The sequence below is a fragment of the Embiotoca jacksoni genome, unplaced genomic scaffold (assembly GCF_022577435.1).
Source record: "Embiotoca jacksoni isolate LCO1_2020_lvr unplaced genomic scaffold, fEmbJac1.0.p SCAF_51, whole genome shotgun sequence".
Taxonomy (NCBI): Eukaryota; Metazoa; Chordata; class Actinopteri; family Embiotocidae; genus Embiotoca; species Embiotoca jacksoni.
This window is the reverse complement of record NW_027185405.1, coordinates 789158-807500: the sequence shown is the minus strand read 5'-3', so window position 1 is coordinate 807500 and position 18343 is coordinate 789158. Positions and strand designations below refer to the sequence as shown.

Sequence of the window (18343 nt, the reverse complement as noted above, 5' to 3'; positions counted from 1 at the left end):
CCGATTTAATCCTAAATAACAACCGTGACAGGTGTAACCGCGTGTCCATTAGCATTAGCTTTAACATTACCTACACGTGCCGAAGGTCAGAGTCCATCAACTGAACCAGCTCTACGGCAACCCGAAGGGGACAAATCACGTTCAGACACTTGGAAAACACAGAGAAATGTGTTACGGACGACTGCAGTCTTTAAAAACATCGACAAAGATCGTCTTAAAAGACCTTAAGAGATAACGTACCTTAAAAACATCAAACAGATGTTTTGTGGTAGAATTCTTCACGGTTCTTATCCGACCTTAAAGAACAAAACTTCCCGCTGAAAACATTCCCAGAAAGTTGCATCATTTCTAGTTGGGATGGACATAAAAGTGATTGAGGTTACAAGCACATTTTTCTAATTATGTGTTGCGCATGAAAACATTATTTCTTGGTTCCAGAAACCCGGAAAAAAAACAACCTGATTGTAGTTTTGGGAAACGTGAATATGCGAGTTGGAATTCTTCAGTAAAAAGCTGGAAAACATGTCGCAGGTCAAGTTTCGTCATCACAACAAAAGTATGGTTGTAAATCCTGTTGTCGTGCGATCTCCATCCCACAGAGCAAGCTTTGTTCCCACAATGCATCAGCCACATTTTTTGGTCAAAACTTGCCATTTGTTTTAGCGTGCAGGTTTGCTGTTCGGAGGTCGTCAAGAACAGTTGGTGTTTCAGCCACCGCTCCACATCTGGTGAGTCACACTAAAAATTATGTAAGGAGGATCAACAAGCTGATGTGAAGGAAAGTCTAGAATTTCTGACCACCAGGTAACGAAAATCAATGAAGGTGTGGGAATCAAAGGGCCTGTAATGGACACGTCACTCCAGGCAACATCCACACGAAACCGTACCAGTGAAATAGATCTAAGAATAAATCTGACTCAATTATTTAGGTGTATTGACAGGAAAACATAGAGCCAGACAACAGCAGCCTCTGCAGTTTCATACTTACTCACTGCTACTGCTTTTAAATCTCATTTTGTGAAGGCAGCCGCCTCTTTAAAACATCAATCCCCCAGAAGACCGAGAGACTAAAATAGGTCTTTGTCTCTCGGGCTTCAATTCAATTCATTTTTTTCCTTCAGTATTTTATCATTAGATGACAGCGCTTCACAGAACACAGCTGACTAAAGTCAAGGCGATCCGCCTTTTATTTGAGACTGGAAACAGAAATGTCAAATCCTGCCTGAGAAAACACAGCGAGCAACCTTCTTCTGCTCAGCTTCACACCCAAAAATCCAAAATATCAACATCAACTCCGACGTGTTTGTGAAGGAGGACAGCGTGGAAAATTATTTTCTCGATTTGAAGCGCCAAGTAGCTGAAATGTAAGAAAAACGCTCGGTTCCCGGCAGAGAGAGACGCACAGATGCTTGTTTCGAATCCACCGGCACTATCGCGTCGTGTTTGCTCTGAAGCAGACGCCTCCTCTCACAAAACGCCAGCCACTCTGCATGGAATCACAATTTCACCCTCCGAGCGACCGGCTTCATCTTCCTAAGCCGCACTCAACACAATCGGCTGCCACCAGAGAGAGCTACTGTTTATGATACGGAAGTGCACGTCAGTTAGCATCAGCCGCCGAGAGCGGAACAAAGGCGACCATGCATGCTTTATGACGTCCTGCAGAACAGACACATATTCTCACCACGGAGCCAATGTTAGCTTCATTTTTTTGTTTTTTGTATTTGAAGTCTTGGATGTATTCGTTTCTGTCTTGTATTGTTTCTTCCTTAGGTTAATCTGTGTTTTACTGGCTGCATGTTTTGTGTCATGGCTCCGGCTGCGAGCTAAATATCCCATTAGGGAAGTTGACTTTTTGGAAAAAGTATCTTTTTTTTTTTTTTTTTTTACCATTTCTAAGTCAGCAATATACTTCAAGCAGTAAAAACCTCGAGTAGCGTGTGTTCTCTGACGACTTCTTCACATCTTGTAAACAAAATATCTTCAAACAGTCGGTCAAAAATAACTTTAAAGTGTTTGTGCATTTGAAAGGACCCTGACTTTCATTATCAAAACTATTGGCATAAGACATCAGACATTTTTCTTGCAGATATGCGGTGTGTGTAGGAGGGAGGTTTGCGACAGGAGATTAAGTTAAATCACGGCTTTGTCTCAAATGTTCGTGCACTCAGTTGTGTAGTATGTGAATTTTCACGTTGCAGTGTTATCTCAAACTGCACACTGCCGTTCTGCACTTACTGGAAATAACAGAAGCGTGTTGATTGCATCCAACATATCTGCAGCTTTGTTTGGTTATTTTACATTAAAAACGAACATGTTTTCGTGCCCTCTGTTTAACACACAATAAACACATTGGTGACTTCTATCCAGCAACACCTTAGTGGTATTTAGTGATTAAAAAAAAAAAAAACTTTTCTAATTTTGATCTCAAAACTTAGAATTATGCCCAAAAAGGGGTGGAGTTTGTATCTCTAATCGCAATTTCTTTTGACAATGATTGTTTTTAGATGGGTACACACCGTCTAGGAATGTGAGACTTATTTGCACATTTACAGAACTGAAGATCTTCAAAGACGATGCGTTAATTGAGTTCTCAACAGATGTTTGCAAACTAATTAACTACTGTAGGTTTATTTAAAGATATCGCTTGAATATCAGTGGAGTTTGAAATAGGGGAATTTTTCTAACTACTCGAATTGCATTAATTGGAATCACATCTTTAAACATTTTGAATTGTCCTCATGTACCAGGACAATAAAGACTGCGATGGAGAGGAGGTAACATGGTTTTCACTAAAGCATGAGCGTGCGTGTGCGTGTGTGTGTGTGTGTGTGTGTGTGTGTGTGTGTGTGTGTGTGTGTGTGTGTGTGTGTGTGCGTGTGTGTGTGCGTGTGCGTGTGCGTGTGCGTGTGCGTGTGTGCAGGTTGGTGATTTGCGTGTCGTGGGACTGGAGGACTCAGCTCCTCTGGCTTTGCTGATGCTAAGTCAAACATTGAGTTTTTTGAAGATGTGGGACTTTAAGAAGTTAAATGTATGATCTTGTGTGGGTGAGAGTGTGTGTATGTGTGTGTTCGTGAGAGTTAGGTAATACAGTCACACAAGCCTCAGGGACTTCTGTGAAAACGTGGCATAAATTACTGTAAATAGACGATCTAGAGAGAGAAGGAGATAGTGAGTGTTAGTTTTCGTTATACCTTTGAGACATCACCATTACTGTCTGCTAACTAAGGATTTCTCACTGTTCTCGCTGCACATCAACACAGGAAGGACTCATCGTCTACCTAACGAGGTTTATTCACAGACCGGAAGTGTCGCAGGATTCAGGCTCAGGTCCGAACCCCCTCGGCGCAGCAGCACCACGGTGCATGTTGCAGGGCCATTAGAAGCAGCAGTAATTGTTGCAGAAGCTGAACGTCAACACAACCACGGAGCGACTTGGTCAAACAAAATAAAACGACCGGAGCGGTTGTCGAGGTCGTGCTTCGGCTCTGCCCTCACGCTGACTTCCTCCTCCTGCTGTGACAGATAAAAGACATCAGAGGAGGACATCCTGTCACCTGATTCACGACTGTGAAAGAAGACAACCTGTCACTAAACCAAAAAAGAAGAAGAAGACTTCACAGGAGGAATAGTCAGAACGGTGGCCGTGATGTGCCAATCAGATGAACTTCTGAGGAAATATGCTGCCTTTGAGGAGAGTTGATGCCGGAAACAAGAACGGGGTTCACATCAGTAAAGCTGCCTGGAAAATATTCAGAAAACTCTGGTGACACTGGCTGCTGGCGAACTTTCTATCGGCCATGTTAAACATGTTAACCTTCCTGTTATGTTCAAGGAACAACAACATTTGCGGGTCAAATTTGCGGGTCTGAGTGCATGTTCAACCATCTGAAAGTAGTTATAAATATATGTTTATTAAGTTGAGTTGAGTTGAGTTAAGTTAAGTTAAGTTAAGTTAAGTTAAGTTAAGGCTTACATTTAAGATGAACAAGACATACAGTAAGTAAGCAAACAGAAAAGATAGTTTAGTTACAATAAAGCAATGATAAAGTAGAAAATATATTTACAATAAAAAACAAAAAATCTGCAGATCATGCAGTATAATTGGTTGCATCCCATGTTTAGTGTTGAAGGCTAAATGCACAGTAATTATTACTGTTTTGAAAACAGATCTAACTGTTTGGTTTATGTTTTTACAGTCTGAGGAATCTTCGGACCAGCAGGCGTTCAGACATGCAGCTCACACTGTTTTGACGGATACAAACGTCTTCGGGGACACTGACTTCCTTTCAGGTTAACAATTAATTCTTGATTAAAAGTTGAGCAGCAGCCAAACACACCTGGGCGTACGCACTGTATACACAGAGCATGCTCAGTCCTCCTCAGAGGAGATGTCTCTCTTTTCCCTTCCTCCCTTATGTAACCACGGTGACATGAAAATGAAGGAAGATGGAGGGATTGGATGGAGGAGAGACACAAGCCTCTGGGCATCACTGGGCAGATTCAGGGGTAAAAAACGAACAAAATACAACCTCATTCTCCTCACTCGTTTTCAGAAAAGGGAAAAGATTGTTCTGGAAAGAGGTGCAGTGCAGTGGCAGGCTGGTTCAGTGGACACAGAACATGGATGAACATGGATGTCAGGATGAAGCTCATCAGGTCAATCCCCACAAAGACAACAGGATTATGTCCTGTTGAAGTGCCTTTCCAAGAAAAAGACTTATAAATGAGCACATTTGTAAGTTTGGTTTTTCAGTGTGAAACTTTATTTGAATTGAATGAATAATACAAAGCCTATAAATTGGATCGAATTTGAAAGAAATGCGTGAATATTGCTGTATAACAGAGGAATTGTGTGTTTTCAAACTATATTTTTATTACTTAGTAAGACTGATTTTGTTGTGTATGTTTATTTTCTTTCTTTTGTTTGTTTTTATGCTATTAATTTGAAGCACTTTTGTTTTTAAAGGTTCTAAATAAATAAATATTGACTAAATCTTTACTTACTTTCTTACTATTTGAATCACTGGGGAAAAAAATAGAAGTAGGTAGTGATTCAAAGATCTGGAACGAACTGAAACCAAATGAGAAGCATGCATGAAATACAACTGACAGTTCATATTACTAATGTTGTTTACGGCTTCCAAAGGGGATAAAAAAAAAAAGGTTTGGGAACCTCTGACTTAGAGGAATGGTTTAACAATCTTTAATGCATCACAGCATGCATTGATTGGAGCCAAGTGGGAATCGAACCAACAGCAGTGGCAGTGTTTGAGCCGAAGTGTAGTTACACACACGGCAACCCACTATCACGGCAAAGCGTGAAATAGTCACACCGGTCCACCACAGCAAAACGTGAGATATTCACACTTGGAGCTGTCTCGGCGTGAAAGGGGACGAACATGTATAATTACTGGAGTCTGAAAGAGTGCACCCATTGACCTCCATCATTAAACACTGACAGAGAGGTGAGAGGACTGAAACAGCCAGCGCTACTTCCAGCTGACACATAACAAACACCAGAGTGATACTTTTGCCGCGCCCACTCTCACAACAGGGAGAGACAGACAGACACACACACACACACACACACAGTTATGACGACAAACACAAATGCAGAAAACGTGTCTGTCTTCAACACGGTCGAGAATGAAAAACTTGCATGCACGCGCACACACACACACACACACACACACACACACACACACACACACACACACACACACACACACACACACACACACACACCAGTGAGGTGCTGCATGAAGTTATTTTTCTCGAAGGCCTATTACTAATTCATTCCCCTCTGTGTGCGTCGGAGTGTCGGCAGGGAGGACACAGATTTAGACAAGCTGTTATCACCGAACACACACACACACACACACACACACACACACACACACACACACACACACACACACAGTTGAGTTTGTGTTAGCCATTGCTTATATTTTTTCATTTTATCACCCACACAGTTGTACGGATTTGGTGCACGCATGATAAAAATACATCAGTGTATCCTTCACACACTCGTGAGAAAATGTAAAGTGGCTGTTATCCGGCTGCAGAGCAGCACACTGTGTGTACGTATATTTGTGAATGACGGGCTTATGAGCCGCTGTTTGTATTAGCCCGGTGGTCGGCAGATATGTTTATGTGCGTCTTAAATAACACTGTCATCGCTGACTGAAAGCTCTGCTGAAACAAAGCCTGTGTGTGTGTGTGTGTGTGTGTGTGTGTGTGTGTGTGTGTGTGTGTGTAAGCCAGTTAATAAAAGACGTGCCGTAAACCAGATTTACAGACCACACGCAGACTGAAACTAAGCGCTTGTCGGGTTCATGGGTGTCATTATCGATATAAACCAGGCATCGTGAGCCGCGACATTATCCACGGCGACCTTTCGTTGTTATGACCAAGTAACTGCACAGGTCGGTGAAGATAATGGAACTGACCTCAAAGTCTCTTTGCTATCGAGATAATAAAACACGAGAGGAAGTTACACCAGTGTGAAAATACACAAACTACCAGCTGAAAACAACTCCTACAGATTTCAGTAAAACTGGGTGACCGGCGATAACAGAGGCGTCATCAAAAATCACGAGTTACTAAAGGCTGAAGAATTAAAACTGGCATCCCCACTATGACTTAATACGTTTTACTAAACATCCAAACCAGTGGGACGAAAGGAAATGAAGACATGCTGGATGGCGGACACCGAAATAGCACGCGACGACCTTTGGACGCTGCCAACCCCGAACTGAGTCACACAGGCAGCCGGATAAAGTCGTTTCATTTTCCAGGTTTTCGTGACTGTGCTCGTGCCACAGCAGCCCACTCAGCCTGGTGGCTAAACGAGTGTGAGTGTGAATCAGAGGCGTTGCAGCGGGAAAGGTACGCAGGAGGCCGGCGGTCCTGCTCACGATGGACAACTGGGGACGCATGACGAGCCGTGACAGGACAAGTGTGAGAAGTGTGTCAAGTTAGATTTGCGATGGCGAGGAAACATTTCAATTTTACCACCAATATCTTGTTCACGCTTCAGATCTGAATATATATTATCTGTACAATGACAAGTCTCGACAAATATTTAGCATTTGTTTCCAAAGTTAGTGAAGTTCAGCCCATATTGTCTTGTCCCTGATTTGGTCTACTATCACTGGTCTTGTAGTCCTGGTTTGATCCACTATTTACATGTTTCTAACCAAGTTTAACCCATTATTTATGAGGTGTTTTACCGCCAGTTTGATCCAGTATGTACAGTTGTTTTAGCCCTAGATTGGTTCAGTATTTACCAATATTTACTATTTTTGGGCCTGTATTTACTTGTTTTAGTTCTGATTTCAGTATTTATGGTTGTTCAAGCTCTTACTTTATACAGTATTTACTGGTGTTTTAAGCCTCTTTGGTGCAATATTTAGTGTTTTAGCTCATTTGTCCAACAAGAATTTTTAGGTAATTATTGTCCAAACAGTTTCTGTGACTTTGTTACACATTGTATTGTGTGTCTAAAGTCTAAAGTTGCTTAAATTCAAAGTCTATTTGAAACACTAGAGCCTGACAGACTGTCGCACGTTCTCCACGGCTGCTGGAAGAAGAGTAGGCTGCCACCGTCTTATTAAAGTTGACCCTCCAACCATCAAAGGTTTCTGTTGCAGTATCAGTTGGTGTTTTGTTTTCTTGCAGCAGTGTTGTTTTCTGACCAAAATCTGCTCCTAGTTTCCTAATAAAACATGGAAAAAGAGCACTTACTTAGATCCATGTTTCTTTGGGGAAAATCTAAATGCAGCACTCATTTTGTGCAGTTGTAAGTGGGAAGCTCTCACTTTTATCCAAACACAACTGTGACTGAAATATTGCAGGATTGCAGTTTATTTCAATGTTAAACAAACGTAAAAAATATCCTGAGCTTTAGATGTCAATGAAATGTATACAAGGGTCCAGGTTTTGTGGACGTAGGATGATCTGTTATAGCCAGGTCTACTGCCAGTGTCTCATCACTGCATTATCATGACAATTCAAAGAACAACTATGAAGAGAATGAAATGAAAAATCAGGTTCTCCTGATCGTCGAGGCCTCTTTTGCCTCCTAAATTTGAATTTCATGGACGTTCTCTCAACTTGAAAGAACATTTCCCCCCCGAGTGCCCATTAACTTTCATCCACGCCGGAAGTGTTGGACATTTCTCTGCGAAATAACGGAGGAAACAGAGTAAACATATTCCTTAAAGACCTCGCAGAGGATGCAAGGGAAATTCTTATGAGGAGGGTGTTTGTGAGGAGAGCAAGATGAAAGCTGATAATGAATGTGCCCACTGGTGTGGACAGAGTTCGATTCAGTCTGAGTGGTTAAATTAGAAGAAAACTCAGCATGTGTCTGCTTCATGTGCGCCACCTCTTATTATCTGTGGGTGTGTTTGTGCAGTGTCTGACTGCTGCAGCCTGTGGCCCTTGTTTTTGCACAGCTCAGTGCTGCCCCCTGCAGGAGAAGCACGTTTAAAACACGAAAGAGGCAACAGAGGAAAACCACAAACTGCATCAATTATTCAGATATTCTGTGAAGAGGCTTCTGTTAAATTCTAATTGTACTTCTATTCTATTCCCACAGATCTGCAGTTTCATCCTCTGCAGCATCAAAGAGAACAATCAAAGCTAAAACAGCACCGAGGGCCAAAGCGCTGAGGCTCAAGTATCGCTAATGAAACGCAAAGGTATTGTTTATCTCGGGTTTACGCAGAGAAAACACAGTGCATTAAGTCATTTCTTGAAATGAAGAAGTTGTTTACTTCTTCAGTCTCTAATTGCAAACACACGAGAACACTCAGACACACATGCTTTTTTAAAAGAGCTGTGAGTCAGAGACAGATGTTTCCACATTAAACAGCACACAGGAAATTACCAGGTCTGTCTATCTATCTATCTATCTATCTATCTATCTATCTATCTATCTATCTATCTATCTATCTATCTATCTATCTATTTTTAGGAAATTAAGTGTGTTAAAATATAACTAGAAACTAAAATGAAATGCATTTAAAAGATAAAAGCTGTAATATTAAAATGTAAATAATAACAATAAAAATGTAAGCGTTAAATAGGAGTTGAAGGATAAAAGGTTAGATAGAATAGATAAGAGCAATAAAAGTATGTAAGTGTAACTAAAAGGACGATGGAAAGTATGAAAGTGTTATAAGTGGATAAAAGTGTTGTTAAAAGTGGAATAAGTTGTAACAAACCGAGAGACAGACGAGCACATTGTTGGTGTTTTCATAGGATTTGTTTACAATAAAATATAGAATAGCACCAGCTTTATAAGCTTTAACTTCTCATTATTTTAGGAGGGCATAAAAACCAAAAAAAAGTGGAAGCTAAATTATACTCCAAAGAAAAGATGCTGGAAGTTTTAGGATTAAAAAGCAAATTTATGTCATATTTTTTTTACTGTGAATGTCACCAATTCTAAAAAAAAAAAAAAAAATCCCTGAACACACTTTTACCTTAAAGCAAAAACTACACGGCTTGGAAAACACCTGAAGACTTTAAATATGAAGAGTCTGTGTTATTTCTTCAGACTTCATACCTTGACACACATTTGAAAGACAGTTTATCAAAAGACAGTTTGGTCTCTGTTGTCTGAAGGAATCGAAGACAAACACAATCCCACAAATACACTTCCTAAATCAACACAAACTAAAAGAGAGCATATTCCTCCACAGAGAGACCCGGCTGTCTGCAGCGATTAGACCCTGGAAGTAATTTATAGTGACATGAGCCACAATTCATCCTCGCCCTCCCTCCTCTCACTTATTTCTCCTCCCTCTTCCTCTGAATCACTTTCCTCCTTCCTCTCTCTCTTCTTCCACGTCTCGCCGGATTTCATCCTTTGTTCAACTTCCTTCTTGAAATTTCTCCCCCGTCTCTCTCACTCTCTCTCCATTACTTCTTTCTTTCTCTGCTGTCACTCACTCGTTCCTCTGAGCTTTCCATCCTCTCCTTCTGTCATATCTCCTTCATTACACACACACACACACACACACACACACACACACACACACACACACCCACACACATGAAAATGGGGGATAAGCGAGAGGGTGGAGTAATGGAATTGAGTGTAATGGGGAGGTGTGTGTGTGTGTGTGTGTGTGAGTGTGTGTGTGTGTGTGTGTGTGTGTGTGTGTGTGTGTGTGTGTGTGTGTGTGTGTGTCAGTCGAGGGCCTAATTGAAGAGCTGGATGTGTTAAACCGTGTTTGCTAACAGGAACAAAGATCCAATTTTATGCTAATTACTGACGCAGAGATTTGCGTCACTTTGATTGCAATGGTTAGTCGGACACAGACATCGTTAGCATGACACACACACACACACACACACACACACACACACACGGTGGCTTCGTCTCCAAAACCCTTCACATGAAGTGTATTTTTAGAATTGATAACCATTATTTCCAATGCATGCTCTTGTTATGCCGCGGTTGCTGCGGTAACAGGCTGATTTGGCTGAACCTGCAGTGACGCGTGACTCGGACACCAGCAGGTGCACACACAGACACACATTTACAGACACACGCACACACATAAGCATGAATGACTAATTGTTTCATTCACAGCGGTTTTAACATGACAGGTGTATCTGAGTGTGTGATTTTAAACGTGTTATGAGGTTTGGACTCGTACATGATTTCAACCCCGTACCACGGCAAAGCGTGAAATAGACACGCTGGCCCACAACAGCAGTTGGATTTTTATATATATATATATATGTCGATTCCATTCAAGATACCGCCTCATAATCTGAGTGTCAAAGGGTTAAATACAAAATACATTTCTCAAACTTATTAGAATAGAAACACAACATTTCTGAATTAATGGCACGTTGTTTTTTCTGTAGCTGCAGTCAGAGACAAATGAAATGACTCACTGGTATTCAGGACATAATAATAAAAGGCTGAAATCAACAACAGTCTACAATTTAACCTTTATTATGATACAAAACTAAAAATTCAGCTGCTGTGATCAGATTTAAACAGAGAGGCTGAGCTCATCTTTTAAATGAACTGATCTGCTCGTCGATACGAAACCCGCTGAGCTGATTATTATCTTCAATTTTAAAAATAAACTTTAAATTTGACTGTGATCTCTTCCATCGGACTCCACCGTTCCCAACATGCCACATGCAGGTCGTATTCATCAGCACAAAATGAAAACACATGAATCACTGTCAGATTCTGCCCCACGGCCTCCGCACACTTCTACACTCCGTGAAGGGAAAGCAAAGCTGCTCACAAACACTCTGAAAACAGAAGTTAACATGATATTATTGCTGTTGAACAAAAGTCATCTCTGCCGATATGAAAAGCTCTGACTACTTTTCCCCTGAGTGCCGTCTTTAAGGCAGCAGGGCCGCGTTCAATGAACACAGTTGAACTCAGCTGCTCCCGGGAGAGAAGAAGTGCAACTACATTTATGCAAAGCAGCCTGTTGTGTGTTCCACATATACGTTAAATAACAGTTAAAATGAGGCCTTCTTCAGTCAACACATCCAGATTGGTTACATTTTCTGATACGAATACGTTGCAGGACATCCACAATGATCTCATGTGCAGCAGTAGAGTCATATTCAGGAGAAAAACCCCACTGAGCTGCAACATGAGCCGCCTTAAAAAGCAGCTGATGATTTCAGACTGTTTTCCAAAGTAAGATTCCTGATCTTCGATGTCATTCATTTTCTGCTGCCGCACCGTTGGCTGCGTACGAGCTTCTTGACTTTTGTGTGTTACTCGAGCCGCCCGAAACCAAATGTGAGCTTTATCTTAATTTTCTGCTCGTCTCCGAATAAACGAGAATCCCTTCAGATCCTCTTAAAACTCTCCTTCAGCGATAATCTCACATCCTGGAAGTCAGAAGGAGGTCAGACACACGTGAACCGTCTGAAGGCGCCACCAGCTTTAAACAACAACAAATTAGTGAGATGTTCATGCGGAGGGCAGAACTGTGATTACCATAAACAAATTAGATTATCACTAATAAGACCAGCAGCTTTGATACTGCTTAATTCCACTTTAAGAAAACGTCTTAGACAATCTGGAGGATTGATTTACAGCATTACTACATTTTATTAGCATAGATTTTATTCTTATGTTAGAGTTGTTTCAATCTATCATGTGCTGTAAATCATTCTGCCTCAACATGGCTTTGTTATAAATCTCCAATTATCCAATGTAAAAATGATTTCAAAAGGTTTCTTTTCTCAGAGATAATTACAATTATTTTTATATAAAAACAAAATGTCGTGTTTATTCTCTGATTTGAATAAAAACAGTGAGTGACTTAAAAGTCATCGAAACACAACTCAAAGCTTCAAGTATCGTAAAGTTGACAGAAAATGACTCAACCCGATCTAAAAATGAAAATCTTGAATCAGATATAGGCAGAAATTGTTGCTTATGTTCACCAATAATGCAAATTTACTCTTTCGTCATGGCGATTGTGTCTTTTTTGTTGAAAGCAGGTAAAGATAAGCTATGAACATACTTGTGTGTCTTTCATTACCAAAAATCAAGTTTGCAAGTAAAAATGTTTGAACTGCGAAAAAAAAAAACATTTGGATCGTAAGATAAATTCTGTCTTGCAATGTTTGTTGAGGTCACAGACTTATGGAAGTCGTGCTGCTACATTTAAAAGCATGTTAATAGAAAACAGCGTCAATCGAGCTGTTTGGAGCTCAACACACACAGTCCTCTGCTGTCAGGTGTTTCGGTGGGAACGAGGTGTGTGACATGATAAACAAAAAATCTCAAGTCTGCAAGCAAAACCTGAGTGTATGGGAAAGTGCAACAAGGATGTTGGATCATGAAATATATTATATTTACGGAGCAATAAAAAGCATCCAGTTTACTTTTCTGGAACGTGCACGGCCCGTGTTGATCCTCTTGGATTTGTGCGGTCGACGAAATTTATGTCACGCGAGACGTTGAAACCGTGAACAGACTTTTAACAAGCTGCAGTCGCTCAAACCGCTTCAACACTAACTCACGTGCGGGTCGTTATGATGGACTGTGTGTCACTTCTCCAACTGCAGTTGTAAACTCAATTTCAGACTCCAAACACACACACACACACACACACACACACACACACACACACACACTGCAGATGTCACGGGGCAGAAACCCACAACGCTGACTCAGCAGCGTCTGTGACATGCCAGGAAGTTTGTTTGTGTGTGCATGTGTGTGTGTCTGTGCACGAGAAACAGAGGGAGCGCCGGCATATCGGTATCTGTGTGTGTGTGTGTGTGTGTGTGTGTGTGCCCCCCTTCTCTCGCCCCGGAGTAAGAGACTGCGGCAAACAGACAGGAAGTGATGTCACAGGTCTCCCAAGGTCAACGGCTATACACGTTCATCTTCGCAACCCTGCCCAGGTCACCTTCTGCCACACACACACACACACACACACACACAGTCATGTTTCATTACAGTCATGACCCGACAATAACTACTATTTTCACAAACCTTCACTTTAATGGTTTGTATTTGTCCAGAAGGCAGGTCCTCACAATATGAGTGAAACAATTTAAACACACACACACACACACACACACACACACACACACACACACACACACACACACACACATCGTCTTTCCTCTGCCAAGGTCCCTCTCCGTGACCTTTTGACCCCATCAGCTGAGGTGAGAGCACATTCATCCGGTTGTAGTCCATCAATCTTCCTTTATCACTTTACCTCTCTCTCACACACACACACACACACACACACACACACACACACACACACACACACACACTGACCCTCTAGCAAATACACATGCCCTACTGCTGTATACACCAGGACACAGATGGTCCAAGGTGTACTGCACACGCACACACGCACGCACACACACACACACACACACACACACACACACACACACACACACACACACACACAGCTGTCAATTCCCATCCAAGCAAAGCACATCTGTACAACTCGCCCTGCTCCATTGAATTTCAAAATAAAAGTTTAACAAGACATACGATGACGAGCGGTGACAGAGACACAGAAAAGTTTGAAGGGATGTCCCGTCTCCCGCGGAGACCGTTTCCTCTGAATGCAGTTACAAGACGTTACGAGGAAACACTTCGTGACAGCGGACAGTCTGACTCTTTCTGACACGACACAACAACAATACAAGATGTTGCTTTAAGATTTCATGCCGAACAACACTCACGATGATTTGAATATTTCATGCTGTAAACAGCAGCGAGAGCTGCAGCTTTATTTGGAGGGATGCTACTGTGCTTTTTATTTTGGCCTCCTGCCAGGCGACTCACTGTAATCCTGCTCCGGCTGCAGTATTTAAAACCTGAGGTGTGATTTCAGCAACAGCTTATTGTATTTACATGAAGTACGGTGGAATTATTTACACGGTGGCCTTTCTGTGCTGTACGCCGCATGTTACCGGAGAACTCCACTAGAGGGCGCACCAGAGAAACAAGGACATTATTAGAACATCTGGATTTGCCCGATAACTACATGAAATCTAGCATATAGTCCAAAGAGCACCCTTTTTCAAATCCAAACTTTAGGAAACTTAAATGCTGCACTAATGAACATTTTTATGTCTACTATGGTATATACTATTAGGTCACACAACCTTCTCACATCTTTGCTGTTCTGGTTTGCAGCAGAAGAGCTCAATAATAGGCTCAAAAACATCCAGTGTACACGACCTGCTCGGGACCGAACAGCAGACAGACACAGTTAGCAACGAGCTGGTGAAAACAGCGAAGCACTTAACAGCTCAAGAGCCAGATGTTCACAACTGGACACGGTGGAGACCAAAAGCTGAGCAAAAAGGAGAACGAATATTGCACTTAATTTCACTAAAAGACAGCTGGATTTGTAAAAAAGGCAACTGTTTCCTAACATATAACATTATACAGCGTTTACACCCCTGAAACAGAAAATAAAACATTCATGCAACTTTAAAGACTTCATAACTTTTCAGGAAAACCAAATATTCATTGTAGAATACATTGTGTTTGTTTACTTTCAGTTTTATGCCTTACATTGTTGCTTTGCACATCAAAAAAACTCTCAACACGCCATAACTGATATTTTTGGTATATTTACTATAGTTGCCAACTAAATTCACAATAACACATGTTGTTGCTTGTGCAGCTCCAGGTCCAGAGCTGTACTTCCTGTCTGGCCCGCTCTGACAGTTTGGCCTCATCTGTCAGAACTGACGATAATCCACCGAGGCCTCTTATCACAGGCTGCCAGGCCGTCCGATTTGTTTTGGCACACTTCCTGCAGTTTCAGCCCGCTTTGATGGCGTTAACCTCGTCTCGCGACAAACTACAAGCTCCCGCTGGCACCAGGTGACCGACACCGGCTCCCACCACGACTCACATCCACGACGAGAGTGTTTTCTTTTCATCCCGCCGCCCATTCCCACGCTGTGTCAGGGCACCGAACGCAGCGCTCTCGGCGGATTGATGTTGCACAGACCACCTCGCCGACACACCCACACACACCCACACCCACACACACACACACACACACACACACACACAGGCCCTTGAGGGCTGTGCTGTCTCGGTCAGATTACTTCCAGCAGCCATTGTTTCAGAAGAGGATTTGACAGGAAACAGCACTCCATCTATTTCCTGTTCTCTCGCCACCAAACAGACAGACAGACCTAATAAACGCAGACAGCGGCGACGAGACGGTCGGATGAGCTTGTAACGGAACAATAAATTTGACTTTATTTGACAACACATACACGTAATTTCTTTTCCCAAATGACATAAATGCCAAAGATTAAAAAAACAAACAAAAAAAAAAAACAACCACGCTAATTTGAAAAATACAATTTACTCACAAATTTAGAGAACTGGTTTGTTTGAAATATAAAAATAAACAGTGAATGAGGCAGGCTGGTTCCCCATGTTCCCATGTAACAGTTAGCTGTTAGCGTTAAAGTAAATATCTGCCGGTTAATAGAGGAGAAATATAATTGAAAAACAGAAACACATTGTTGGACTGAGAAGCCAGAAAAATCACACACACACACACACACACACACACACACACACACACACACAAGCTGATAAGGAGCCAAAACACTTCAGGGAAAGTCACTTACGTGTCAAAGCCATCATTTACACGGCCATTAAATTTAGATTTACACACACACACAGTCCGATATGCAAACATTACAGGCACAGCCCGTGTTGGTTTCCACACGGAGATCTGATGAACAAAGAGTCGAAGGCCCTGATGCAGCACTTTATACCAGAAGATGTATCGCACCTGCCCGCCATCCACCTCGTTACTCTGAACAAATCACCTGCCCTTTCTTTCTATTGTTTCTCCTCTAACCTTAAACTGAAGCTGTGTCCTCCTCCTCCTCCTCCTCCTCCTCCTCCTCCATCTCCTTTGCTTCGCTCCATCACTCATTACATGACCGCCTCGGGTGGGGCAGCGCAGCGAGAAAAACTGGCTGTTTTTTGGTCAAGCTCAAATGAAACCGAGACTCCAAACGTTTGAAGAAACTACATCCATAAAACATGACCTTGGAGGTGCAACCCGCCAAACCTCGACTTTTAAAGAACAGAAACAGATATTCTAAAATAGAATAAGACTAAAACGGCGATGATTATCAGGCAAACCATCAAACTAATGCCAGTAAAGTGGGAGGAAAATATTCAGCTGGAAAATTTTAATGCATAAAGAAAAGTAAATTTTAGTAGACTTGCAATATTTATTCGAAGGCAAACCTTCATTAATTCGTTGGTGTTGTTCCCAATAAATAAACAAATACAGAAAAACGAAATTTCTCAAAAAATGAAAACCAGTTCTAGTGAGCAATAAATTGGCATTTCAAGTTTCAACTGTCTTTATTAAGATGACTTTCCATTGCTGAAAGACTGACTACATTTCACTATGTTCCCATTTCACAGGAGCAGTTCCATTTAATTTATGGCTCAGTAAGCAGAGAGATGATTAAACTGTGTTCAAAATGTGGTCAACCACCAGCCGGACACTGAATGTGTCCAACATCAGCTGCCAGCAGTGATCCACTGAGATCAGTATGTGTCTCTGGGAGATAAAACTACTGCAAATGGAAATAAATGACTATTCTGGTGGAGAATTGAACTTGAATAGATATTATATTCATGCATTTCTTCTGTTTTTAACTCTGTCCTGATGTGTATGAAGTAAGACGAGTTTTCAAAGTCGCTTTACGTCACTTTCTCATCAACATCTACGAGCTAGGAAAAATAATATTAGTACGTGCTTTTGCATTTCCTGCAGTCAGCTGTGATTAGCTTAGCATAGCATAAAGACTGGAACCAGTTAGCCTCGTTTCCCAGTAAAAACATATATTACCAGTATTTTTTTGTTTATGTAGGATCAAACAAACCATCGTCTGAATATATGAGTGGACGGTATTTTTGAACTGAAAAGATGCAAAATGTGTTGCGTAAACGACACAAAACAAAATCAGCAAAAACACTCCAAACTATGTCAGAGATGAGTCCAAAAACCGATCATTTATCAAACACTCCTCGAGGACATTTCAACACCAGGTTACTGAGTATGTCGGCGGGCCTTTTGTCTCACCATGTCAGACCATTACTGCACATAAAGCTGCATCTGATGCCTTCATAATATGTCAAAGTTGTTCACTACATGCCAAAAATACAAAGCTCCACAATTAAACTGCTCACTGAGGTTCAAATTAACATTGCCGACGTGTTCCCTCCTTCCCACCGACCTCCTTTCCCTTCTTTCATTCATCGTCCCTTCAGAACCGTCTCCCGGTCCATCGCGGCCGGACCGAGCCGACGATCGAGGCGCCGCATTTAGAAACTCATCTGCATGGAAATTCGATGGCTTCTACTTTCGTTTTCATTTTAGGTTGTGCAGAAGAAGAAGAAGGAGAGAGATGATGAGAGAAGCGTGTGTGTGTGTGTGTGTGTGTGTGTGTGTGTGTGTGTGTGTGTGTGTGTGTGTGTGTGTGTGTGTGTGTGTGTGTGTGTGCATCGTGATGTATAAGCATGTGAAATACTGTGTGTATGTGCTGCCAGCATGTGACTGTGACCGTGTGTGTGTGTTGTGGTTCATGCCTTGTTTTATTTTTCCATACTACAGTATAAAATGGTGGGAAGGAGGACGTCAACAGTGTGTGTGTGTGTGTGTGTGTGTGTGTGTGTGTGTGTGTGTGTGTGTGTGTGTGTGTGTGTGTGTGTGTAGATATTATAATGGCTGCACTATTGGAAAGCATTGTAGCTGAGCACAAAAAACCACACTGGGGCCGAGCCAGAGTCAAA

The 18343-nt window shown here is 41.8% G+C and overlaps 1 protein-coding gene and 1 long non-coding RNA gene across 4 annotated transcripts in view; one reads left to right on the top strand and one right to left on the bottom strand.

Moving 5' to 3' along the window:
- Nucleotides 1-4990, top strand: part of LOC138211972 (uncharacterized) — a 6149-nt gene extending 1159 nt beyond the window's left edge. Inside the window, exons 1-3 of one of the 2 annotated variants that reach the window (XR_011179384.1) lie at nucleotides 1-728; nucleotides 4200-4293; nucleotides 4557-4990. The exon at nucleotides 1-728 is cut by the window's left edge and continues 1159 nt beyond it. This is a non-coding gene — a long non-coding RNA (uncharacterized lncRNA). Of the gene's footprint in view, nucleotides 729-4199 lie in introns of both variants that reach the window. The other variant, XR_011179383.1, reaches the window with a different exon arrangement.
- nhsl2 (NHS-like 2) overlaps nucleotides 1-18343 on the bottom strand; it is a 118120-nt gene that overhangs the window by 42676 nt on the left and 57101 nt on the right. The gene's annotated exons all lie outside the window — the stretch shown is intronic.